Source organism: Falco cherrug, chromosome 5 (assembly GCF_023634085.1).
Source record: "Falco cherrug isolate bFalChe1 chromosome 5, bFalChe1.pri, whole genome shotgun sequence".
Classification (NCBI taxonomy): Eukaryota; Metazoa; Chordata; class Aves; order Falconiformes; family Falconidae; genus Falco; species Falco cherrug.
In genome coordinates, this window is record NC_073701.1 from 25,221,057 (window position 1) to 25,246,850 (window position 25,794).

The window sequence follows — 25,794 nt, forward strand, 5'->3', positions numbered from 1 at the left end:
CTGTGAAGATGGACAGATAGAGGCCAAGGGGCTGCCCCGTGAAGGATGAAGGACGTGGCTGGCCGGGGGTGGACGAGCCACCACTAAGACCACCGCAAGCCTTGAGGAAGCAGGAGAGACATGGAGAACAGAAAGCTGCAGTGCATGTCACCCTGGGGAAACCGAACTCGGATAAATCTTGAGTTTGGGCCCAGCGGCACTGAGGAGGAGGGCAGACCCCGCCGGGGACGGCCTGTGCCCGAGCTCAGCCTCAGGCAGGCGGCCACCGCTGCCTCCCCCAGCACGGACCCAGCGGGCGGCGCTGGGGCAGGAGGGGAGGCACAGCTGGCACTGAGGGGCTGTGACACCACAGCAACGCCACCGCCACCGCCCGCTGCCTGGAAACCTGATGCGGCAGTGGGAGGCGGGCCGAGCAGCAGAGGCGACACCTCCAGCAGGGCAGGGACCCCAGGCTGTTACAGGCACCGCACGCGGCGTGATGTGGGCGAACTGGGCCTGTCTGGTTCTGTCTGGTGAGTAGGAAATGCCTTTCCGTCAGGCCAGGCCGCGAGGAAGGGCAGCCGACCTGGCTGCTCTTTACCCCTCCCCATCACCCCTCAGCTTTGGCAGTTTGGACACAAGGGGAAGAGACAGGAGCACCCTCGAACACCTCAGGTGGAAAGATCTGGGATGTTTAAAATTTTGCCAGTCTTCACCCATTGGAGCTGGTATTTTATTCATTGAGGAGGGCCAGAGAGTGACCCAGGAGCCAGGGAGGAGGGCTCGAGCTGACCAGACATGAGCACAAAGGCAGAGATTAGACTTGACCTACAAAGCCAGAAGGGAGGAGCTGGCCAGGTGATACAACTGGGGTGGCAGGAGAAAAGGATCTGAGAGAGGACCTTGAGTAAAGGCAAACAGAAAGGGATATATCTGAAAGCAATGGATAGAAAGGCCAGGCTGCTCTGGCCACATCCTATCAGGAGGCCATGGAGGGGTCTCACATCTCACAGTCTCCTCGTTCCCTGCTTTCTGCAAACCCCCCACCCCCAGTCACCTGGCAAAGCGGTGTGCTGTCCTCTCCTACTGCCTCACTGCGACAGCCCCTGGTGTCCTCTTGGGAAGAAAGTTACATGCTTTTGTTTAACCCTGCTGCATCTACAGACGGATAGGTCTTAATAAAATGGCATAGATGTTAACCAGATATAGGCCACGAGGAAGTTTTTCTTTTCTTTTCTTTTTTTTTTTTTTTTAAAAAAAAGATATTACAGGTTAAGAGACTTTTACAGAAGTTGCAAAGTCAAACTTGGAGCATGCCTGAATCACAGTCACTTCGGAACATTAGATTTGTTCCTGTCATGTATGGACATAGTAACCCAGCACTTTAATTAGCTGGCTTCACTGTTTTCACATGGGTTTTATCTTCTTTAGTCCCTGGATGGACACCACCTTTCTAATGAGCAGCTTATTCAGTACGTTATGTCACCCTTACTGTTCAGTGTTTGACTCCAATTTATTTACCTGAACTCTGCTATAGACAGAATGGCTCATTTCCTCATGAACTTTTTACATACTCTATGTTTTAGAGCTTCACAGCTATTAATAGGCTTATAGGGATTTTGCAAATGGCAAAATGAGGTCAGTGAGGGATTAAAGTAAAAAACATCCACTACTTCTAGAATCTCAGTTTGAGATATCTCAGCCCTGGCTTCTCAGAGTACATACGTTAATGTAGCACTTACTTGCCATTCAAAATACACCATATGCAGATTCCAAAACTGCAAGAGAGCTCAGCCTTCCTATAAATGGCAACCCAGAAGGTAAAGGAAAATGCCATTAATAATATGTTACGAAACCTGGTACTTGTTTAGCATCCTACAGGAGCCTCTGTTGTGTAGCCAAAAATAAAACCTACTTGTTGGAAGAGTATCCACAAAACTATCCATGCCCTTCCAGTGTCTTCCTGATTCATTCTTCCATACACCTTCCAAGCTGTGGGAAATGAGGCAGGTGTCCTGAAAATAGTAAGTGCCTAACCTAGGAAACTGATTCCTTGCCAGAGCAGGTCCAGTCTCTACACTTAAAGAGCTGCCAAGTCTTTAGGAAAGAAGAGTAGGTTGCTGTGTATTTAAAAAATGTATAAAAAGCGTATGCAAGAGGAGGTGAAATTATGATTGCACATGAAGCTTTTCTTTGGGCACAACTAACCTCCAAAGGTTTGATTTCACAAGCTTTCATAATGTACAGGGAAGAACTGACTTGAAGTTTTGCATAATGGTTCAGTGAATGCTTGGACCATTGTAAGGGCATACACATGTCCACTGGAGCACGCTCCATTAACTCAGGGGGTCTGGACCAACTTACCCAGAGGAACAGAACCTGCAGAGGCTAAAATCTTGAAAGGAAAGAGTATCCTTGATCCAGCCCCGACAGCAGAGGTACATTTGCAGTTTCAGCCATGACTGCCAAGATATTTCTCCCAGTTCAAGATTTTAATCTCCAGAGCTTTGGTCAAGGGCTCTCAGCCATGTATTGTCCCCAAAATACCACACCCTTTCAACATGGGTGGAGCAGGTTTTCCCCAGCTCTGGACCCCCTGTCTTGAGCCTGTTATTGCATTTTCCCTGTGCTGGATCCTCCACCCTGAGAAAGCAACAGAGATCTAGGTTCAGCCCTCCAGCTCTTCTGAATGTGCCATGGTTAGCGTTTCCTTCTCTCTCTGACTCTTTGCATTTTATTTTTTCACCAGTGCTCATGGCTTGGGGCTGCACAGCTGGCCCTTGGGGTGCAAAGGCGCAGCAGCCAGGAACACCACTCTCTGACCAAGAGTACCGTGAGTTCTTTAGGTCTCTCCGGACTGCCCGCCACGCCAGCACTGCTTGCCTCCTTCGTGCACTGTACGGCTGCCAGAACCCCCTGGTCCAGAGACTGGACAAGTACGAAAACCACGGAGTCATCCCTGAGGGTAAAGCCATCATGACTCCCAAGGGCAAGCAAGATGGATGGTGGTCCTGCATGGCCAGCCCTGGACCTGATCACTGGGTGGGGATGGTTCTCAGAAGCTGGTGGGGGAGAGGGGTGGGTAGGAGTCCTGCAGTGAGGAGAAGACACCTCTGCTCATGAGCATCCTCTCTCACACTTGATTGCATCCACATATGTCCCTAGGACCAGCCTCCTCTCACACTTTGGGTCATGGAGATGACCAAGAAGCAGTGGAGTTTCTCACCAGGGTTCAGGGAGGCACCCAAATGGCATGGGGGTTTTAATGGAGCAATGTCATTCAACAGTGAGGTTATTGCTGAGGGCTAGTGGGACCCCAACACTATAGTTTATCACCAAGTTTGTGTCTTTATTTGCCTCTTTCTAGGACCCGTATGCTCTGAACTGCCAAGAATTTCTGCCTTCCCCAACTTCTGCACCTTTTCTTTTTATCGCTGTACTAGGAAAAGATATTTCATTAAGGTGAGTTATTCAGCTATTTCCTGAGGACCATGGTGTGCTCTGGGCAAGTAATGGGCAAAGGGAGAGTCCTGAAAATGAGGAAGTGGGAAAAGAGTAGGCTGAAAGACAGAGAGGATAGAAGAGAGCCATGGGCAGCCTGCCTTCTGGGGGCAATCACCGAGCTGACTGGTGGGCTTACACTGATGGCACCTGCACCCACATGCCAAAAGGAGACTTTGCAGAAGGTATTCTTCAAGAAAATGAACCTTTGAGGATCACCTCAGCCCATATCTCCAGCTCTTATTCCCAAACAAGTTGAGACAATCTAGGTTACTACAGGAGAATGGGTGATTCATGCAGGCTAGAAGAAAAGGAAAGTAAAGACAACTGAGAGTCACAGGGGATGACTTACGACTTATGGGAGACTTGACAAGGAAAGAAGGTTTCTTTCCTTTCTTGAGCTCATCTTTGGTAGAGAGTGGGAAAGATGGGATTACATAGTGAGTGCTAACCCCACAGAACAGGATGGGGGTGCCTGTTCCTGAAGACCACCGACTCTACAGAGGTGTGTTTTCTCCTCCACAGAGGATTGCATGCCCAGGAGAGAGCAAAGCCAAGCTGGACAGCACACAAACCTTCAATGACATGACCACGAGCAGTGATGCAGGGTTGTCCAGCATCTTCAGAAACCAGCCCCTTTTCCCCACACTTCCCACAACCACCCAGCCAGGCCGCTCCAGCCCTGACACAGGAGTAGCTGTGATCTCCACCTCCTTACCTAAGGGCACGCCACAATCAAGTAGCATGCAACTAAATCATTCTGACCCACATGCCATGGAGGTGACAGCCAGTGGCCATCAGCAAGGAGAGCTGTCCACCAGTGACATCCAAGATGTCCTCCTGAGGCTACAAGATACCCATGTGCAGAGTTCACTGCAAACACTTCAGCAGTTGTTGACCATGGGGAAGGCAGCACGGGATGAAGAGTTGCAGGCTGCTGCTCTGAAGCTGCTGATGGCCCTGAACAATGCAAATGTGTCTCAGTGGACAACCAGCGCTGACACAGGGAACAGAAGAGAGAAGTGAGCAGCAAAGGAGGATCAACCGTTGTGGCTCTTCTACACGGTGTTGAGTAAGATACACTTTCAGAGGGCATGTAGGGGAAGATGAAAACAAGAGAAGGAGTCCTCCTTCCTAGGCCTGAGGCACTGTCAAAGTCGACAGTGCTTCCCCATGCCAACAGTATGGGAAACAAGGGGAAAACCCATCTTTTCCAAGTGCATGGGGAAACCTAAGCACCTGAAATAACATTGCTTGGGATTCAATAAGAAAGATGTTATCTGCTTGGAAATAACTGCATTGAAGAGATATTGCCCTCTCCCATAAAACTGTTCACTCACTATTGTTCAATTTGGGAAATGGCGATTCTTGAACAAGGCAAAATGGAAAAATAATCCATTTTTCCTGCTTGTGTCACCATGACTAGCTCTCTGTCCTCGGCAGAGAGATGGGTTTGTTGTGTCATTCAATGAATGTCATGGGAGATCGCTGGCCTTTCTTAATCAAATAGAAGTGTTTCTGCCCAGAAGCATTAAGGGAAGAATATTCTTTGGGAATATATGTATAAATATATATACATATATACACAAGGCATGCTTTCTAAATGCAGGAAGGCCTTACCCTGCAAGGGAACTGCTAGTCTAGCATTCTCCTTGTGTTAGTGTTTGCACATGGTTGTCATCTACTTCTGAAATGATGCTATGAAACACACAGGATAAACATTCACATTAGGAACCTCCTCTTGTGTCTCTCAGAAAATGAGAGAGTCTGATTTATGGGAACTTTGGCTGAAGTGCTGTTCCTTTTATAAACACTGGCTATATCTGTAAGTAAAACAGTGCGAAGCTACCTGGAGGCAGCACTCGCTGCTAAAAGCAGAGTGGGAACTCTTCAGGAACCAGCTCCCGTTTTCTAAATCTCCACTCAGAATTAATTAGAGCTACCTCAGACCTGCTCTAAACTGCACTGGTCGGTTTTGGCTTTCAGGAGACCACCGTTAAAAGTGAGAATCCCCTATCCACCTTTCCTCCCGCAAGCCTCCTCTGAATCTCTTCTGCCCAGGGCTGTGAGGAGACAGGGGCAAAGGCAGCTCTCCTCAAGGATGCACAACACCAAGCACATCCCCGTGGAGACAGTTGGGGACGCCTGTTCTTTTTATGCTGCCTAAGTGACACAAACACATGTGAGCGAAATACAGGCTCTGTCTCTATCCATTGATGGAAATCCTTAGAAGAGCTACTTGGAAGGCTATCTCAAAGTCTTCCATTTGTCTTGGGAAGCATAACCTTTCCCAAGGCTGAAGGCAGGTAACAGGGGAAACGTGCAAGCCCTGGAGCAAGAGTGCTTGCTTGCTTTCCTGTAGGACTGCCCCGGGCATAGTCCTTGCCGGGTGGGATCCCTAACAAGCCGCAGGCTGCCCCGGCCTCACCCTGCCACACCAGCGCGTTCCCCTCTCCCCAGAAAGCTCCCCAAGCGGCCACATCCCCGCCTGAGGCACCGGGGCCCCCGTCCCCTCTCGCCGCCGGGCAGTGACAGCTCCCGCGGCACGGCCGGGGCACTGCTGCCAGCAGCCCTCCCTGCCAGCCCCGCCGCGGGCCGGTACACACGGGGTGCCGGCTCCGGGCTCAGCGAGCCGCACGCAAGAGCTTTGCTGAGCAGATGGCTGCGGCCAGGCCCTCCACGACGCCACGGCCCGTGCCGCGCTCCGGCTGCCCTCCCACCGGGACGGCGGGGCTGCAGGCCGCCGGGAGTCGCTCGCCCCCGCACGGACGGACCGGACCGGACCGCTCCCCGCCGCCGGAGCGCGGTCCCCGCCACCTGGCCGGCCCCGACCGAGCGCCGCAGCCCGCGGGGTGCCCGCCCCGCCCCGCTCCCCCGGGCGCCCCGACAGTCCCACCGCGGCGGCCGCCCCGAGAGACCCCCGCGCTCCCGGCCCGTTACTTGGCGGGGCTCCGCTCGCCCGGCCCGGCCCCCTCCGCCCCCGCCCCGGCACCGCCCCGCTTTTGTTGCGGCGGGCGCGGAGGAGCCGCCTTCCCCCGGCGGACTTACCGGGGCCCGGGCCATGTGTGCGGCGGCGGTGGGCCGGAGCCGAGGCGGGGGCGGCGGGGCCGAAGGGAGGCGGGGGGCGGCGGCGGGGCCGAGCGGCGGCGCTGCGGGGCCGCTGATGCGAGGGGCGGTGCGGTGCGCTCCGCTCGCTGGTGTTAACCCCTGTCTGCGCCGGCCGCGGCCCCGCCGCCTCCGCCGGGCCGGGGGGTCTCCGGGCGGCGCTGCCCCGTGCTTGTGCAGGGCCGCCCCCGGAGGGAGGCTTCCTCTCGCCACCATGCGAGAGGCGGCGGGGGAGCGGAGACCCGCCCCAGGCGGCTAGGGAGGCTGCAGGGCCCGGGCGGGACCGCCGGGTCGCCGCCACCCTCCGGTGCCCGGGGCTCCCGCCGGGAGGAGCAGGCAAGGCCGGCGGAGGGAGGCGGCGGGGCGCGCGTTTGCATCCTGCTGGGGCCGAGGGGCTCCCGTGCTGGACGCGCTCAGGTCCCCCCTGAGCCAGCAGCCAACAACACGACCCAGAGCGCGGGGAACCACGCACCCCGAGCTGGCAGTGCTCCTCGCCCGCGTTCCCCAGCACTGGCTGCGTGTTACCGCGCCTGCGGCCTCCCTGGCAGGTAGGGAAGCACCAACGCTAAAGCCTAGAGCTGCTTTCTTGGTGACAGGGTGGTATTTTCTCCCCTGGGGGCACTTTCCTTCAGGTGAGGAGGCTTCACTCTGCTACTGTGCCTAAGGTTTTTCTGAGATGCTGGTCGCCGCACCACCTTTTGCTGTTTGGATACAGCACAGCACATCCCAGGGCGTACAGGCATACAGCTTATGCCACAGCAAAGGATCCATCCACCCCAGGCAAAGTGTACCTGTTACTGTACATCCTGCAAGTGCTGCTGATGCACAGGCATTTAGCCAGGTGTTTTTCCCTCTGTGGAATGCAGGAGTAGCTGTTGCCTTTGAATGAGATACAGCAGTAAGGAAGGGGATGAGGTATGAGGCAATGAGTTTCTAGTAATTACCATAACATTTTCTACAGGCTTCTGAGAGGAATGGTGGGAAAGTGTTTACCAGGCCCTCCAGGCATACAGCTGAAGAAAAAGTTCGTAATTTTTCAGGGGGTGACTTCTCAGTGGCTCATGGGTAGCTTGCCAACTTGCGCAGAAGCCTCCTGATCTTGGGACATAGAAAAGCATTAATCACACAAGCAGAGAACATCAACAGCGTGCCACATAGGTAATTTCAAGAAAATTAACTTTATGATCCAAGAACTCGGTAAATACTGGGCCATTTCTTGATTTCTAATTGCCCTCAGCAACACTGAAGACTATTCTTGTCTCCACCTTAAGACGACCCCAACTGCCTTCCCTTCCTACCCATGGATAGCAGCTTTTCCAAAGGCAGAGAGAGCAGAGGTATTCCTAGATACCAAGTCTCGCCTGAGCAATGCAGTTGCAGACTCCAAAGGTATTAGACACAGAGCTTGAGCAAATCTAGACTTTGCACAAAGGGAAGGACTTTGCACAGATCACACGTTCTTTCTTATGAGCCCTGCCCCAGCTCCCTCTGCCTTTCTTTTGAAGAAGATGCTCTCCTTTGTAGCATAGGCAAGTAAAAATAATACCACCGGTAGCGGAAACCAAACCAGTTGTGCAAAGAGTCCAGCTACCAGAACATAGGTCCAAACAGTGAGAGGTAAAGAAGGGCAGGGGAAGCATTTCTGATGGGCGGGCAGGGCAAGATCTCCTCTGCCTTTAATTGTTGAGAGTGCTGTGAAAGGCCACACGCAGCTCAGCTCTGACAGGAAACTTTAAGGGGAAAAAATCTGTTTCAACAACATTTTGTATCAAAAGCAAATTATGAAAGGGTTAAGTTGTGATTTAATACTTTGTGCTAATTGGTATTCCACAGTAAGAGCACTGGTATTATCAGAGTTTGCCACATGATTTATGAACCCAAGTGCAGTTATCACCGGTGGCCTCTGTTGCAATGTGCCACCCTGTCTACATTTTTGCCTTTCATTGGCATGTTGTTGTCTGGCTCCTGAAAGCATACATCAGTCAGTGTCCTGTACCTGACTGGCTTGTGTCTTAAGTAGAATTGGCAGCTGAATTTTCCATAGTAGTACCAGAGCACTGGCTAAATAGCCTTGACTAGTTTAAACACCATTCAGAAAACCTCCGGTTTTGAACTCAAAATATAAGGACCTAATGGTCCTACCTCTTACAGTTCATCTGTTGCCCCAGTGTGCTCTATAAACCTGGTTTCATACTACTTCAGTTGCACAATTCTTTTGGCAGCTGTATCTTCAGCAGCCCAGTGTAGCGTGTTGCTTCCACAGACATTACCCACATGATGTGAACGACACTGCGTGCATACATGAAAGCAGAAATTGTGAAAATATGAGTCATCCCACTCACTAGCCCCATGAAACCACATCTCTTTCCCCACAGATGATGCTGCCTACAAATGAATGTTAAGGCCCACAAAACTCACTGCATAACAAAGAAATTTTGCCACCTGTTTGGGCGGAGGATGAGTCCACATCTTTTCAACACAATTTCCAGCAGCAGTCCCACTGGGGGCGCGTACCACAGGTCCCAGCAGAGCGCAGCCCAACAAAGCAGGTTTCATGACATCTTTATCAATCTGCTGCTGCTCCCATCCCCTGCACAGGTAACAGGAGATTTTCTTCACTGGGGATTCAAAAGCAGCTACTGCCGTGCTTTCTCTGCGTGCCATTTATGGAACATTAAGCTTATGTAGGGGTTTAATTATCTCTGCTTTCTCTAACTCCTTCCTCTGCACTGAGACACCTGTGACCAAGAAAAGTCAAGTTCACCATCAGACAACAGAAAATGGCTTTTCTGAGCCACATTACCTCTCATTCCCACTACTTTTATCACAAATCAAGTCTTAAAATATTTTCCCTGAAACTGAGGGCAAGGGCTGTTAATTCCAGATAAAAGTGTATCACACATCAGCCTTCACTGATTTTCTGTCTGCCTGAAGGTTAATAACAACAGCAACTGTATTACGATACATAGTAATGAAAAAAAAGGAAACATTACAAATTCCAATTTAAATGTAAAGGAAACTGGAATCGATGAAAAAGGTTAACAAGCCTTGCTTTGCTTCATGACTGTACAAAAATGTCAGTCTGCTCAGACTGTATTTCACAGGCTCGTCATGCAAGTCCTCACCTTCATTTTCCTTTTTTTTTTTTAATCTCAGCGGTAATAGGATCACTGTTTTCTAGTTTCCCTGATGGTTATGAACTTTGACAGTCTTACCCATCTTAAGAGCATATTCCTTCAGTTAAGGACTCAAGTCTTTAAAAAAATCTTCTTTGTTAATTAAGAGCTGAAAAAGCCCAGCCCACTATATACTAGAAAGGAATACCTTAAATAACTCTGAAAACTCAAACATGAAACCAGAATCAACAATTCCTGATTCAGTGAGTCCAATTTAATTTTCTTTTATTGCCAGTATTCTGAAACAACTGTTTAAGTTTTTCAAAGCAGACTAAAGTTTAGTCAGTTATTCCAGCTCCCTCTGAAATGAACAGTTTTGTGGCTGGAAATCTTAATTACTTGTTTGCCTATTAGGCACAGCCTTTCAAAACAAAAAAGATCTGACTTTGTAATTATAGGTATGTTACCTGAGATATTTTCAGAAAACCAAGAGATACGTGGAAGAAATAACCAGAAACTAGTTTCTTTGCAGGTAACTTTCAAAGAAAACGAAGCATTAAACCACTGAAATTTGCAGTTAAAAAGTCTCCCAAAAACCTTACTGTGCTCCCAGAGCAACGTTTGAGGACTGGGAGAAAGTCAGGTTTATTTTTCCATAGCCTTAAAATAAACAGGCTCATTTTTCCTGACTTCCATTTGTGTAGCTGAGGACTCTCATTACATTCACAAGTAATAGAAAAGTAAATGTCTCATAGACAAGTCAGAGATTTATGTTCTGTCCCTGGGTGACCACGGATCCCCGATTACAGAGGTGTCTGCAGCCAACTAGGCAGCAATTCCTCCCACATGCGTGGCTCTGAAGTCATACAGGTGAGAGAAAATGGTGCTGAAAGGCAACCTGTCAACTCAAAAGCAGTTAACCCAAAGATCTGTGATTTATATTCACGTGTAACTGTAACATGCAAAATTATTTTTGCCTTCTTTAATTTGAAGATAAGGATGAAAAGGTGTGAGGACAAGTCTCAGATGCAAAGATACACCTAGTCAAGCATGTTGTCTCTAGCAAGTAGTCAGTAAGCTGTTTGTGGGAGGAATACGACACACATGGGTACATGCTGCAAGTCTCCTAGAATTGTTGCAGAAGAGTTTTAAGTGCAAGAGGACAGTAGGGAAGAGGGGAAAAAAATTCTTTCTTTTGGAGTATTCACATCAGTAAGTGCAGCTGTTCCAGAAAAGCTTACAAACAACTGACAAGCAGGCAGGGCAGAGGTTCCTGAGGTCCCATGTGGAGGTGCAATGGGTACCTTCAGCATTGCAGTGTAACCACTCCAAAGATAAGGAAGAGAAGCCACAGGACAGAATGGGCAGTTGAACACACCACTAGAGTTGCATATCTAACACAGCAAACCCCCCATTTATCCCCATTTTGTTCATCTCTCACGGAGTTAATCTCTCAGCACTACCAAACAAAGGTACCCTTTGAGTGTATTTCCTTGAAATACAGTCTGGTACAAATGGACATAGTTTCTTCTCTCTGTAGAGGTTCTCCAAAGTGAAATAAGATCAGAGATGGTGCTGAAGTCTCATCAGGTTCAATACACCCTTGGCACTCAATTTTCTGACCATGAGAATCCCCATTAAATTCCTTCTGCCTCCTCATCCAGAAAGACTCACCCTTTCTCACCTGAACATCACCTCCACATGAGCTGCTATACTGGTACATGAAAACAGGTGCTATAAACAAAGCCACCATTCAGTCACAGCCAAAGATGAGACAAAAAAATCAGACTGAATTTAAATGCATTCTCAGCATTGCGGTAAGCAGGCAGTTCACTAAGACTTTTGTACCCTAACACCTTGCCACAGAATCCAAAACATCGGTCCTTTTATTTTACCAAGATGACACATTTGTGCTGTGCACAACCCAACGCGACACCTATCTGCTCCTTCCAGAGCTTGCCTACCCACCGTGTCTGCTTGCTTCAGCACCCCCAAGCAGCCTTGTCTTCGTAGGAGAGCTCTGGCCATCCTTTGAGCTGTGTGAGCAGAAAGGCGGGAGTCCTGGAAGTGGGAATGGCCAGGGAAGGAAAGAGAAGCCAGGGGAGGTGAGACAGGTGATGGCCATGGAGGTGGGGTGTGGTTAGAGTTAACTGAAGGATTTGCTAGTAATCACCACCCTCTTCTGGGCAGGGGAGATCAATGTGACACGGGCTTTCCCTACAACAGGCAGCACAAGCAGCAGAGGGTACGCAGTGATCCTGAACAGGTGGCTCCAAAGGTCTGGGGCATTTGCTCACGAGTGCAAGTGAGCTCACAAGCATGGTGAAACTCCAGCTGGAGAACTGGGGCTTAGAGTCAGTCACACATCCACTGGGACAGACACTTGAGAGCTGTTGTCGTCCACCTGGTAGGGCAGGAGCTCTGGTGAGACAGTGCTTGTGCCAGCTGAAGAGCACAGGGCTGTGGCTAGAGATGCGTTAGTGACATTAACAGAAGTGGAAAGATACAGGCTTGCAAACACTTGCGAAGTTGCTTTTGGCTGCCCTTTAAACCCTTGAACCACAGCTTAAAAAAACAAACAGGAAAACCAGACACAAGAGCACCCAACCATACAAGTTCAAAATGCCATTTCAGTAGTGTTTGTGTTTCTTGGGCGGCAGACCTTAAGAAGGGTTTATGGTAGGGAACATTAATACAAATGTATAATACAGTAAGCAAGTATAAGTACCAGAATGGGCCTCTCTGCCCCAGTTTCTCTCAAGTCTGATCCTCTCAGAGCAGTTCTCACTGATCCTCTTAATAATAGCACATATTACACCTCCCTCTTCCTTTTTCTTTTTTTCCTGCTATGGTTCTTATAAAGAATAAAAAAATAAAATAGCATTAGCTGCTCTAACAGCGTACAGATACGTATTTCAGGAGCTCTACTGCTCTCTGCTTGATTTCAGCAGTCTCTTAAGATGCTACTTCCCCAGGCTTCATCTCCATATTCTTCTTGTCTCCCCAAAGCCTGTCCTTCAGGCATTCGTACTCTGAAGGAGAAAGAAGTTACCTCCTTGGCAGGCAGAGCTCTCCGAGTCCACAAAGTCTTGGTTTTGTATGCAGGCTGTGTCTCCTTGCACTTTAGTATCCTTGTTCCCCATAAAATGGTATGACTCTTGCATATCTTCAACCATATTTATAAGCACCCAGATTAGTCCTATACTATTAAGTCTGGTTGTCAACCACCTTTTAAAATAAAAGGAGACTGACTGTTTTAAAGTCAGTTTCTCAAGCTCATCAGCAAAAGAATCTGTTTTAGAGCCAGTAGCTTTTTAAAGAAATCTCAAGGATCTTAAATCTATTTTTCCGTAGACCTTTCAATACAGGATATCTGGGACTAGATGTTACACAGTGGAATCTCCCCTGTCAGCCCTTGAAAATGGTTGAAATTCCTGTTCTTTGAACCATGGCTCATTACTCAGCCCCATTCTGTGGTTCTCTGCCTGGCACATGCAGATATGATGTGTGTTAGGAGATGCTCTAATGCTACATTCCCTATAGCACAACCACAGTGAAATGCAAATAATGATCCAACATTGCAGTGTAGTCTCTGCCAGAAAAGCAAAGTGTAAATATATCTACGCTTACTTCAAACCATGGCTGTAATGTGTCCTAATCTATCAGCATGAGTTCTATTCTTTTCTAGGTTGATATTTTGAAGAAATAGCTCAGTTTTACAATTTTCTTTATCTCTGAGGTTTTATGAAGCTGCTACATGTACACAGCTCATGCTTACCATTTAAATTTTTCTATACCCATATAAACCTGCTGAATTCTCCAAAGAATATCAGATTTCAATGCACTTTGCACTGCTATTCAGTTACCTCTAAAGACCAGGCCATTCTTCACAGCAAACTCCAGTTTGAATTGGTAATGTGAGCTTGCTGTGTAATTCCCTGACTCCTTTACAGTGACAGCCCTAATGCCTTTTTATAATCTCTCATCTTTTACTGTGCCTCTGCGAATTTATTCCACATTTCTGAGAGCAAGCAATTCTCTCTCCTCATATTTATGTGCATTGTATTTCTGGGTTCCCTTATCTTATACAAGTCATGTTTTCAAACCTAATAGTGGCTCTTTGTTTCCAGCAGCTGTAACAAACTAAATATATAACAAAGAGCATAAGACCAGGGGAAGTATATATATATCTGTGCCTAACTTGCTTAGACCTGCTCTCACTGCTCCTCTGAAGGAGGCAATGTCATCTTCTTTACAGCCCTTCTAATCTCTTTGTCCCCAGCACACCCTTCAAAACTCCTTCCTCAGCCCCTCTATATGCATATATATTGAATAAAAACATAATTTTCCCATTTCTGAAAGCTGAGATTCTTGTGCAAAGTCACATAATTTTAGACACAAAGGACTGAAGAAAAACGTAAGGTCTCACAAGTAAAAAGAATTCCAAAAGAGAAGCATTGCTTCTCCATCCCACACCACCAGCTGCTTGTAAAGCCATCCTTTCTTTCAGTCACATCCCCCTGCAGCACATTACTTCATATAGCGAAAAGCTGGTCCCCCTCAGAGACTTACCATAACTCCATGGACTGAAGATGACTGACATGGGAACATGCAGGACAGGGGAGGTGCAGAGGCTGGATCCAGCTGCGAGGCAGATTGGGTTTTTTTTTTGAGGTGAACAACAGCTATGAATATCGGTTCATAACTGCACATTCAGATATGCATTGCTTCACTATTATAATGCACATGGCAGTAACCTGTAGCACATTTCTATAAAGCAGCAGCATGAAATGCTATGGAGATCACCAGTGTCTGAGAGAAGTTCAGTCCTTGACTTCTGCTGATGGAGAACACACTTTACTTAAAACCAAAGCCATGGGTTCTTAGATACTCTCATGTGTACCACTTACAACACCTAAAGTGCCACAGCACACTGTTACAGGAAGGTCTGTTTAAGAGGCCTGAAAAAACATTGACTTTTGGACTGTTCGTGGTTCCTGCCTCTTAGGTCACCATCTAACGAGCCAGGGTCTAAACTAACACCGAGCCGTACCCACCCCTTGGGGTAGGGAGGCAGTATCTCAAACTCTGCTTTTCCTAAACCTTTGTTGTAAAAAACCCAGTTATTCTATATGGCATTGCAGGTCTGATATATAATTTACCTATGCAACAGTTGACATCAATGTAATTATTTGAAATGTAGATATTATTACAGCTGGGTGCAAGATTAAGCTTAACGTCCTGGTTGTTAGGAGGGCTATCTTAAAAGCACTTCCCCTCAGGAATTCTGTGAATATTTAGGTTTGCACACAATATTCTAAATCTGAATTCTTACCAAGCTGAATGGTTGAACTAGCAGTTAGGCTCTTACTCTTAAAATATTTAATTGTCTCACATATAGCTTGGTGAGACATTAATTATTTCTCTGACTTGGAACTAATTCATAAGTCTAAGGAGTTCACAGGTGTATTTGGTAATACAACCTCTGTAAATTTCCAAGGACAAAGTGGAATGGATCATTTTATTTTCTCATTCACATGTTAGATATGCCTTATATACAGTATCAAATCTGGGCTGAACAGAGAACTACAAGTAGAAATCCCCAGACCACGTCACTAAAGATGCAAAGTCCACCGTACAGTTGTAAAAACATAGTAAAAATTTGTACAGTGACTTGGTGTCTGTGATACAGCCATTCCTTGGGAATGTCTCTACAGTCTCCAAACTGATATATTCAGTAAACCCCATCTATGTAATTAAAACCACTGCCGCCACGTATGTTCCAGGTATTGCAAGTATACCGCCAGATTTTGCTTTTCCATGCCAGCATCAAGTACAAAATCCATCTTTTTTCCTTCAGTTTGGTATCTGTGACGTAATTTGCCACACAAGTACTGCTTGCACTCCACTCCTAAAATATGTCCCCAGTGCTGTGTTTCTAGGGTGAACTTTGGTATAAATCCCTCTGATAGTTATTGATCCTGATCCAGAGTTTTTTCCAAGTTATGGGGCACATCTCTAGTCTTTCACAGCAGCTTCTAATCCTAGATCACAAAAGAGTGACACATGGACCAAAGCAAAAAATACCATTGCAGGAGTGCAATGTTCTGATTCTTGTTTGTATATACCATAGCATTCTCATTTTCTTTTCATGGTTATTCAATGGCCTATATTAGTGGTTTACTGCCTGCTGGGTAATGGTTCCTTTCTAATAAATTTTAGATTATTTTTCTCCATATTTACTCCTATCTTCCCTTACAGCCCTTTTAAACCCAAATCAGTTTCACTTTTGCCTCAAATAGCCCTCCTGGCTGTGCAAGGATAGATTCTTGACCTTCACTCCTGGAATCCAAATTAGGGTCTGCACTGTATTAATCCTGGTCTTAAGCAGAGAAGCGCACACTCATTCAGGTCTTCTGTGATCCTGGCCAAGGCATGCAGTAACCATCCACAATTTAGTTCACAGCTACTATGTCTGTACAGGAATCCCAAACAACGCTGGAGTTCAGCTTTATGTTTCAAGCATCCTAAGCCTGCATCCACCACCAACATGACAAGCACATCCCCAGGTGCTCCTCCAGTGCTAGCAGCAGCTCTATACCCAGTTAGCCATGCAGTGCCATGCTGTATAGCAATACCTTACTATGCTCAAAACACACTTACACCTACACCCTGTCTTTGCATTGCACTGAAAAAGAGCTACACAGAGCTTTCTGGTGGCTGGCACCTACTCCACAGAAAGAGAGCAGTGGAAGAACAATGTCCTTTACTGCTGTGCATCCTTAGTTAAGCTCCTGATCCACAGTCATCTCCCATCAGCTTGCTGACCACCCTCTGTGCTCTGCTACAGCAATACGGCAGACTGGATCTCTCCGGATACACGGGTGCCTTTGCCCTGTGACTGCAGGTGGCAGGACCCACCCTAGTGCCCCTGCATCCCCAAAGTGATACGGTTCACCTGGAAGACAGGTGAAAAAGAATGGGGTCTCAGGAGGGAGGAGAGGATGCGTACATACACTGCAGAATAGAAGAGGTTTTTACTCTGAAAGGAGGGAGCAATATTAAGCCTGCCATGTGGTGACATTGTAGAGCCATGTTCTCTCCCAGGAGATACGTTCTACAAAAGGTCCTGAGTCCAGCCCCTCTAGCAGCAACACCTGACGTGAAGTCCTCCACACAGAGAGATGAGCAAAGCACGAGCCGTGGGTGAGGAGCCAGCACGGAGATGCGCGTGCCCACAGTGCCGCACATGCCTTCTGCGGGGGGGGTGTGTGCCTGTGGCTATTGCTGAAGCCCAGGGAAGGGTGGGCTGTTGTAGAGCGATTCCTGCCTGTGTTAGGGTGTCAGTCGCTCCCCCGTTCCTTCGCCTCTCTCTGCAGTGCCTGCACCCACCTAGCTGTGAGGGCACTCGGGGCTGTGGAAGGCTGTGTGAGGAGGAGCTGCTCTGCAGCGGTGACAGCTGGGGGGACTCTGCGGCACAGTAAAGCACTGCTGAGCACGTGGACCTTGGGAGCCCTCAGGGAGTCACTGCTCACAGAAACCAAAAGGGGAGAGGCTACAAATAGCTTGGGCACGAAGCACCACACAGGAAATTCCATCTGAATGTGAGGAAGAACTTCTTTACTTTGGGGATGACAGAGCGCTGGAACAGGCTGCCCAGAGAGGCTGTGGAGGCTCCTTCTCTGGAGACATTCAAAACCCACCTGGATGCGACTCTGTGCAGCCTGCTCTGGGTGAGCCTGCTTTAGCAGGGGGTTGGACTAGGTGATCTCCAGAGGTCCCTTCCAACCCTGACCTTTCTGTGAAATACCTGCAGAAGTGAGGGAGTCTGAGCAATTGGAACTGGGGTGGTCTCCTCAAGCAAAGGCTACCACAACAGCTCACAGACCATAATGGTGAGGGAAAGCAGGCCAAGAGACAGTAGTAAGGAAGTACACCCTACAGAAGAGCATATGTGGTATCTTCAGAAGAGCTCTGCAGTTCAGTATCATTATTCTTTCTTCTCTTCTGAGTCCATGAGGAGGAGAAGGGACCATAACGCACCCATCTGCAGCAGTACCTCCTGCACATGCAACCATCACTGCATTGCAGAGAAGCTGCTCTGTTATTCACTGCCTGGAGGCACCATGAGAGGAGGGGGCTGTGGGTGCCCCACACTCCCACAAAGTGGGCAGATTTTTGAGTCAACAATAAAAGTTGAATTTATCCTCCCAAAAATGATAGAAACATTATTAAGGACTAATTCACACCCAAGGCAACACTTCACAAACATAATTGGTCTCAACTCTTACCTTTCGTATTTAAGGCACTCTCAGCACAATGCAGTAGATATACTCTAATGCAGCCTCTAACTTGCCTATGGACCCTCAGTGTGCGGCGTGGTGTTGGATGACATTTGAGCAAGTTGCATTCCCATATAGGAGCAGTGCTTTTTTTGGAGAGCACAAGTCTTTAGACGAAGCAGGAGAAAAAACTAAAAACCTGAGTTGCAGATCCTAATGATTAGGAGCTTCTGGATGTCTCAGTGCTGGAGTTCCTTCCAAATGAAAACCACTTTCTTCTCTGCAATAAGGAATTTAAAAGAAGTAACCAGCAGGTGAGGGGAAAAAAAACACTGTTGTAATGAAAGATGAAAGAGACAGTCGACGCCAAAGCCAATGCAGAGAGAAATAAGGGAGATTTTGGGATGGGGAAAAGAGAGAGGGAAGAAAGCAAAATCTTCAGAGGTCTGAAAAAAAAAAGTTAGTAGCAGAAATAGTCTTTACGTTTATGCAGGTAAATCCTGTTCTTTTCCTCCATCAGCAATTTAATGCAACAAATTAGAGGAAACGGCTGGTAACGTTTAAACGTGCAGATACTTGGTATCCCCAGTTCTTTTTTCTGGCTAGGCATAAAGCTGTCTTCCTCCTGAGACAATGAAGAGATGAACTGGTTTGAAGATGAGAAAATATTTAATGCTGACTTTCCATCTAAGCACCTTACCCACAACTAGGCCAGCCTGAGAGCCTCTAAAACCTGAGAGCTCCTTTTGGGACTCTGATTTCTCCCATTTGGGTGAGGGAGCAGAAATTCAAAAGTGTCCTTAGATGGTGCGGTGCATTAGTGTGGGGGTGTGTGTGTGATGCTACAAGAATACTGTGGGTGCATGTGGAACCCCAAATCTTACCCTGAAAACAGCCAGTCTTAAGAAAAAATCCTGTTACCCATTCAAAGCAGGGGCAATGTGAGAGTCTCCAGCTGGGTGAGCTGATGTCTCCCTATGATGGTGTTTCCCAAATCTTTTAAACACACACCTCATTTCACTTTTTTTTTTCCTGATTCACCTGTTTTTATGTGATCTTCTTAAGTGCTTACACCATGGCTAGACTTTGAAGATCAGATTCCACATAGCTTGACTATGCCCCTTAACATTACTAAATCAGGATCATTTCATTTTATTGCTTGTTTTACAGATTTTTTCATTTTTGTAATGAAAGCTTAAAACTAATCTGTGGAAAGGGTGCTTTGCAAAAGAGAAAAGCATAAGAAAAACTTTTCTTAGAAGTATGATGCAGTCATAAATTTATGTGTATAAAACTGTAGAGGTCATCTCTCTAAGGGGCTGTTCTGTTCTTGTTTAGAAAACATCTTTTGAGGCAGCCAGCAGGTTTTCATTAAAAAAGAAGTATGATCGGGGAGATAAGCCCAAGTTAGTGGTGCTCAGGTGGGTGCCTGTTTGTTTAAACATCTTTTCGTGTTATGGCTCCTTGGAGAGAAAAAGAGGTAATATTTAAGAACAACTATTTGAGTGTAGTAGTGCCCAGTGTGAGGAAAAATCCTGTATGAAAACTTTAAATCTGACTTCTCTGTAGGAGTTCTTTTTTGAATGGCTCGATGTCATCATTCACCTGAGGAAAAGACACAGAAAAGAGAAGAGAACCCAGACAGAGAGAGAGAGATATAAATGAGAAATTAAACAGGGAAACTGTGAAATTTTGTAGATGCAGGAGTGAAAAAACAGGAGAAAACCCAGGTATTTTAGATAGGAAAACAAAAAACAGAGGCAGAAAATGGGTAAAAGATGAGAAAAGGAAGATCAGCTTCCCAGGATGAGGAGGGAAGTGGCCAATATTTTTATGAGACCACTCCATCACCATCAAATATCTTGGAGATTGGGAGGTTCCTGGTGACGGGAAAAAGACAAGCGTCATACTCATCGTCAAGAAGAGCAGGAAGGATGATGGTGATCCAGGGACAGACAGATCAGTCAGACAACCTCCATCCCTGGGAAGGCTGATAAGCAAATCCCAGCACATGAATAATAAGGTGACTAGACCTTGGACTTACCAAAGCCTGACCATGTCTATGATTGCTGCCTGTGATGCAGTGACTGGCTTCTGTGGATGTAGTGTGGTTGATGCTGTTTCCTTAACTGTAGCAGAGCTTTCAACAAGGTCCTTACAGCAAAACTGGTGAGATACGGACTCAATAAGCAGGATGTAGGTTGAATAGAAAATCATCTGGGCCACCATGCTGGAAGGAGTAAGATGACCTGGTCCAAAATCGAGCTGGTAATAGTGGTAGCACAGTCCCTGCAGGAGGGCAGGGCTGCCACTCAGAGGGGCATGCTCAGGCTGGAGAAACGGGCCATCAGGAACCACATGAAGTTCAACAAAAGCAAACGAAGGTCCTGCACCTGGGCAGAGGTGACCCCATGCACCAGCATAGCCTGGGGCTGATGGGCTGGGAAGGAGCTCTGTAGAACAGGCCCTGGGGATCTGGTGAACAAACTGGCCATGAGCCAGCAGTGCATCCTTGCAGCAAAGGTGGCCAACAGACTCCTGGGCTGTGTTCAGAAGAGCCTTGCCAGTGGGTGTGATCCTTCCCCTCTATACAATGCCTGTGAGGCCACCTCTGGGTACCACGTCCAGTTTTGGTCTTCCCATTCCAAGAGAAACATAGCCATACCTAGCAAGTCTAATGCAGGGCCACCAAGATGGTCAGGGGGCTGGAGCCCCTGTGGCATGAGGGGTGGCTGAGAAAGCCACGTCTCTGCAGACTGGAGGAAAAAAGGCTCAGGGGTGACTTCAGTGCTGGTTGCAGCTACCTGGTTGGAGGATACGGAGAAGACAGAGGCAGGCTCTTGGAGGTGCATGGTGACAGGATGAGAGGCAATGGACAAGTTGTGATGTGGGAAGTTCTGCTTAGATGTAATGAAGAAAAATACCATCACGAGGGTGGTCAGATACTGGAAAAGGTTGCCCAGAGATGATGGAGACTCTCCATCCTTAGAGAAATTCAAAAGCCAGTTTGGCAACCTGATCTAGTTGAACTTGTTCTTCTAGTGGGTAGAAGAGAGGCATTTTGAAATGGAAGTGGCAGATGACAGGAAGACAAGAGGCAGAAAAAAGATGTGTGAAATGAAGGAACAACAGAACATAGAAAAGGAGAAGAGAGACAGAAAAAAAGAAACACACACATAAAACAAGCCTGGTAGAAAATGACAGAGGGTAGCACACATGCCAAAAAATGGACACACAAAATAGTGACTTTACAGAGCAAGGAAGCAGAAAGTTAGTTCCCTGGAAATGACTGACAGCAAGTAAAGGGTCTCTGTCACTTTGCAGACCTTCATAAAAAGGAAAATGAGGGCAGAAAAGGCAGCTTAAAGCAAAACCTAGATTTGCAGATGCCAGAATGTGTCTCAGGATAAATAGAAAATAAATCTAAATTATCTGATCCTTTTCCTTTCTTTTGGAAACATAGCAACTTCTGTCAGCTGAAATGGCACCCCGAGGGCCACTGACACAAACAGCAAGCACCTGTGAAAGCACAGTTAATGAAACTGTGTTTTCCCATTTGGTCACATCATTCCCATTCCTTTCTCTTCCCATATGGTCCTTCTAACCCTGTCCTATCCTCTAAACATCACTCACAGCACCCTTTGCTCCCTCCTCTTTCCTGCTATTCTTCTAGCCTTTCCTTCCTTCCTTTTTGGGCTAGAAACCACATCTGCTGGGGGTGGTTTGAGCTGGGCTGTACAGCTTATGTATCAGTAGCTAATGGCTAGCAGCAAAACGTAAGCCTTTCCCTCGGTGGTGGATCTCATTTGCATCTACCAAAAGTACAATCATTATATCACCCAGTGACACAGCCACCAAAACCTACGACTTCATACCCTCTGTACCACCCTCCCCCAGTCAAATCTGGTTAAATGAGTAAACGAGTGGACAAATGATGAGGGAGTAGCTGGTAAAGCAGCAGCAAATGTGGACAAACAAAAATGTTGTGCTTGGAAAAGCTTTGTTTCCTTTGGAAACCAGACTTAAACCCACTCTGCATTGAATGTGCTTCCTTCTCTCTAAGAAGTTCTCATGTAGACAGGGTCTGGTGGACCATGCAAGATTCCCAGTGCCCAGCGCCATGTTCTGCTGAGGACATCACGCTTTTTCCCAGCAAAGCCATAAGGCCCTCCAGATGCGTGCAAAACACCTGATGCACAACCAAGCCACCCCATCCTGTTTGCAGGTCACACCTGTCCCCATTCACATCCCCCCCCTACCTATCAGGTTACACAGATGCCATCCAGTAGCTGGCACTCTTCTTTTGCACCTTAAAGGGAACAGTCTTGATTTCTTAGAAGGACCTAGGTTTCCATTCCACTGCCTGGCAGATTTTTGACCTCTGGGTTGCTGAGAGCCAAGTGTTGACCCTCATGCCCCAGAGTGTGTTGTATGCAGCTGAGTGCTGTTCTTGCTCAGATGAGAAGAGTTCTGGATAACTAGGGAGCAAAATACTATTGTAAGATATTTGGCCTCCACACATGGTTAATAAATCATGTTTTATAGGGTGATTTTTACCGCATATTTGAAAAGCACCATATATTTATAATAGCAGTGGTTCTGAGAAAGGTTAAGTGTCACTGCTAAAGAAAACATATTACAAACCTGATATTGCTGGAAGGGCAAGTGCTCTTTTGCAAGAAACTAAAAACAAACTAAGGTCTTGAAAAATGACAGGCAGGAGCAGGGCTTTCACAGCTTTGTCCCTAGATGGCACAAATAAATTTGAAGAGAAACAGAATTACTGTTTCAGATGTGGATGTACAAAAGCAGACTGGGTTGGCCAGTCCTCAGACCATCACAGCAGTGGTAGCAGCTCTGTCTAAATATGCCTGAGCTGAGTCTTTAGCTAAATGACAAGATGCACTGCGTTGCCACTACTTAGGCAGGTTCCATTTTTGCGTGTCTCAATTACAGTTCCATTAGGATTAAAAAAATTGCAAACGAGTCTCCAAACAAGATGCCCAACCATCTCATTCACCCCTTTGCTACCCATGATAAAGTCAGAGTTGACACTGTAAAGCAATGTAACAGTGCTTTAAAATCTAGGATGCAGAGGTATTTCACAACCCACAATACTTCTTGCTGCATGGATATGTTAGCAATGTTTACATACCAGAGCTAACTGCAGCTCTGACAGAAATGTGTACAGCAACCTTGAGGGTACAACTACCGCATACTTCCAGAAGGCTTGGGAAACTATTTATGGAAAGTTTTGTTTTGTTTTTAAAAAAAAAAAAGGTACTCTGTCTTCTTAAGAAAAGAGACCATCTGAAAGTATCTAAATCCAAAGGAACCATCAAGTAAGTTAGTTTATGGACAGTTGTTCACTGATGACATTTTCACGGTGACTGAAAGCATGAACCTGTCACAGAGAATCACTTATCAAAAGACTACAAAGGTGGGGTGATTCGTGGTTATTTTTACACTGAAGAAGCACAGAGCACTCATGCCAAACAGCATGTTTGCTGGCCTGAGAGAGTTGTACCTCTAGAAACAGAAAGGGGAGGAGGCAGTGGTTATTGCTGAGTTGATTGGAACGACTTCCTAAATCCCATATGTGGGAGGGTATTTCCCATGTCTGCAACACTCGGATGTGATGCTTTCCAGAACAAACATGTAACAGGGAGGTTTCCATCACTTTTCCCAGCAAAGTCAGCACCTAGGTATTCCAACAAAATGCGAAATCTGCTTTTCCAGTGCAGTTAGTTACACCCTTGGATCTCTCGGGAAGCAAGTGTATTGGAAACACACCAGCCCTATGACTGGAAAACACAGTTTTTTGGAATCTCTTATACGGGTAAGAAATAGTTGTGTCTTTTGTTTAGTCTTCCAGGGATTACTTCTGCAACGTTTAACGTGGCAGCCCATAACTTCAGAGCTCATCATCTGACAGATGATGTGCTTGGAGAGAAACTAACCTGAAAGCTTTGGATAGCACTTGGGCATTTTTCATCCGTGTATCATCCAATGGACACCACTGCAGCACAAAATCCTTTATATTCCTTTTTATGCAGATGTTTCCAAAGGATTCAACTTTTTGAAACCATAAACAGGCACTGCAGAATACCAGCATTTGAGGGGCCCTCTGCAGTGGTGTCGCATTGCATACTTATCCAGGACAAAAAAGTCAAAGAATTTGTTACCACTGCTTATGACTATCCATATTATATTCTTGTTAGTAGACATCCTACTGGCACCAGTTCACTGCAGTCATTTCAGATCAGAACCAAGATATTTAATTTTTATTTTGGCAAGATGATGATTGAACTCTGTCCCCACAAACATCTGCAGAATTAAAAAAAAAAACAAAAAAACAACCAACCACCTCAGACCAGCAAGTATTGTGATAGCGAAGATTATGAAGATAGTGAAGATCTAAGCAATCTTGTAGCCTGCATGGGATATTTCTCCTTAGTATATGATATTGTCTGTGATCTATGAAGACAGGGCTGTTGTGCTTTGAAAAACTGCAGTTTGGGAAGAACAAGAGGTAGAGACTACTAAGCAAGTGCTGTATTAAAATAGCCCCATAAAACATTGCCAAAGGTATTGTAGGTTATGTCTTCAAAACAGTTTTCAACAGTGGGGTGAATCTGCTATGCGGAAGATTTCAAGAAGTCTGAAGAAATGCATCTTACCACAATACACAGAATACTTGTAAGCCTCTCAGAAGAAAAGCTGTGAAACATCTAGTGTGCCAGAGATGAAAACCTTAGAAGAAGCTAGAAAGAAAGACAAAGAGCTCTCCTGAGGGTGAAAGAGATGGTTAAAGATGGCTTTTCTCACTGTCTGTCTAAAGAGTATACTAAACTGAAAGCAGATCTGTTCCTAATAACTTCCACACAGACCAGGAGAGAGAGAAAAAACTATGCATTGAGGTGCCAGTAATCAGAAAGACAGCAAAATTTAACCTCAGTCCAGTATACCTCCCATTATTTCACCAGCTGTTTTAAGAGAATACTTTTTATTACTCGTGCTTTTTATGAGGGTCTTTTTTTTTAGCAGCCTTGTCAAAAGCATGTTTTCTTTTAAGGTGCCGAAGGCTGTTTTTGAAATGGCTGCTACGAAATTGTCTAAGGCAGAACAGAATATAGCTTTCTTCTGTCAGGGGGTGAGCAGCTTTAAGAAGGTCATATTTCTCTTAATGCAGCTGGACAGCATTCTTTGAGCAGGAGCAGACTTTAAAAAGTGTTTGTTGCTATATCATCTTATTTTATACTCAGAGCTTGCTTTTCAGAAAATATAAACTTGTAGGCAATACAGAAGGAAAAGTGCAAAACTCTGGGGTGTAAAAGCATTTAGCACCAATAGCGGATATTTGCAAGGATTCCTGTTAGCATCCTCAAAATCTTCTAGAAGGAGTAGAATGACGCAGGTTGTATTCCCACGAATAGTGACTCTCCTAGTCAAGGGAACAGGTATGATACAGACTGCAGAGGTGGACACATCTAGTAAAGGCTGAGGTATGTTTCCAATCAAGGTTACTAATGAGTTGCATAGTGAGATCTCAAGATCTAAGGAAAACGGCTAGCAAAAGAATTTGTCATGATCTCCCACATCAGCTGGGTTAGAAGCTTTAGTCTTTGGCCAGATTTTCCTCTCCGAGGGGAAGCAGCATGGCTTCCAACAGCAAATTCGTTTTCTTGTCCTTGATCTGTGCACTACATGGGACAATGCACAGCTGCTAGAAGAGATGTGGTTTTAATTTTTACCCTCCGGATGGAGGCCAGCTCCTAGCAGCAGACCCCAGGGGTTCACATTGGGAGCAA

The 25,794-nt window shown here is 46.5% G+C and overlaps 1 protein-coding gene across 12 annotated transcripts in view; it reads right to left on the reverse strand.

The window, feature by feature from the left end:
* LOC102055775 (zinc finger protein 501-like) overlaps positions 1-25,794 on the reverse strand; it is a 46,470-nt gene that overhangs the window by 6,195 nt on the left and 14,481 nt on the right. For 5 of the 12 annotated variants that reach the window (XM_055712920.1, XM_055712917.1, XM_055712915.1 and 2 more), the window contains exon 3: positions 7,530-18,263. The exons of 2 other annotated variants lie outside the window; for them this stretch is intronic. The gene's annotated coding sequence lies outside the window, so the exon portion shown is untranslated. Of the gene's footprint in view, positions 1-6,528; positions 6,609-7,529; positions 25,793-25,794 lie in introns of those variants that run through there. 5 more of the 12 variants (XM_055712913.1, XM_055712916.1, XM_055712914.1 and 2 more) reach the window with 4 other exon arrangements.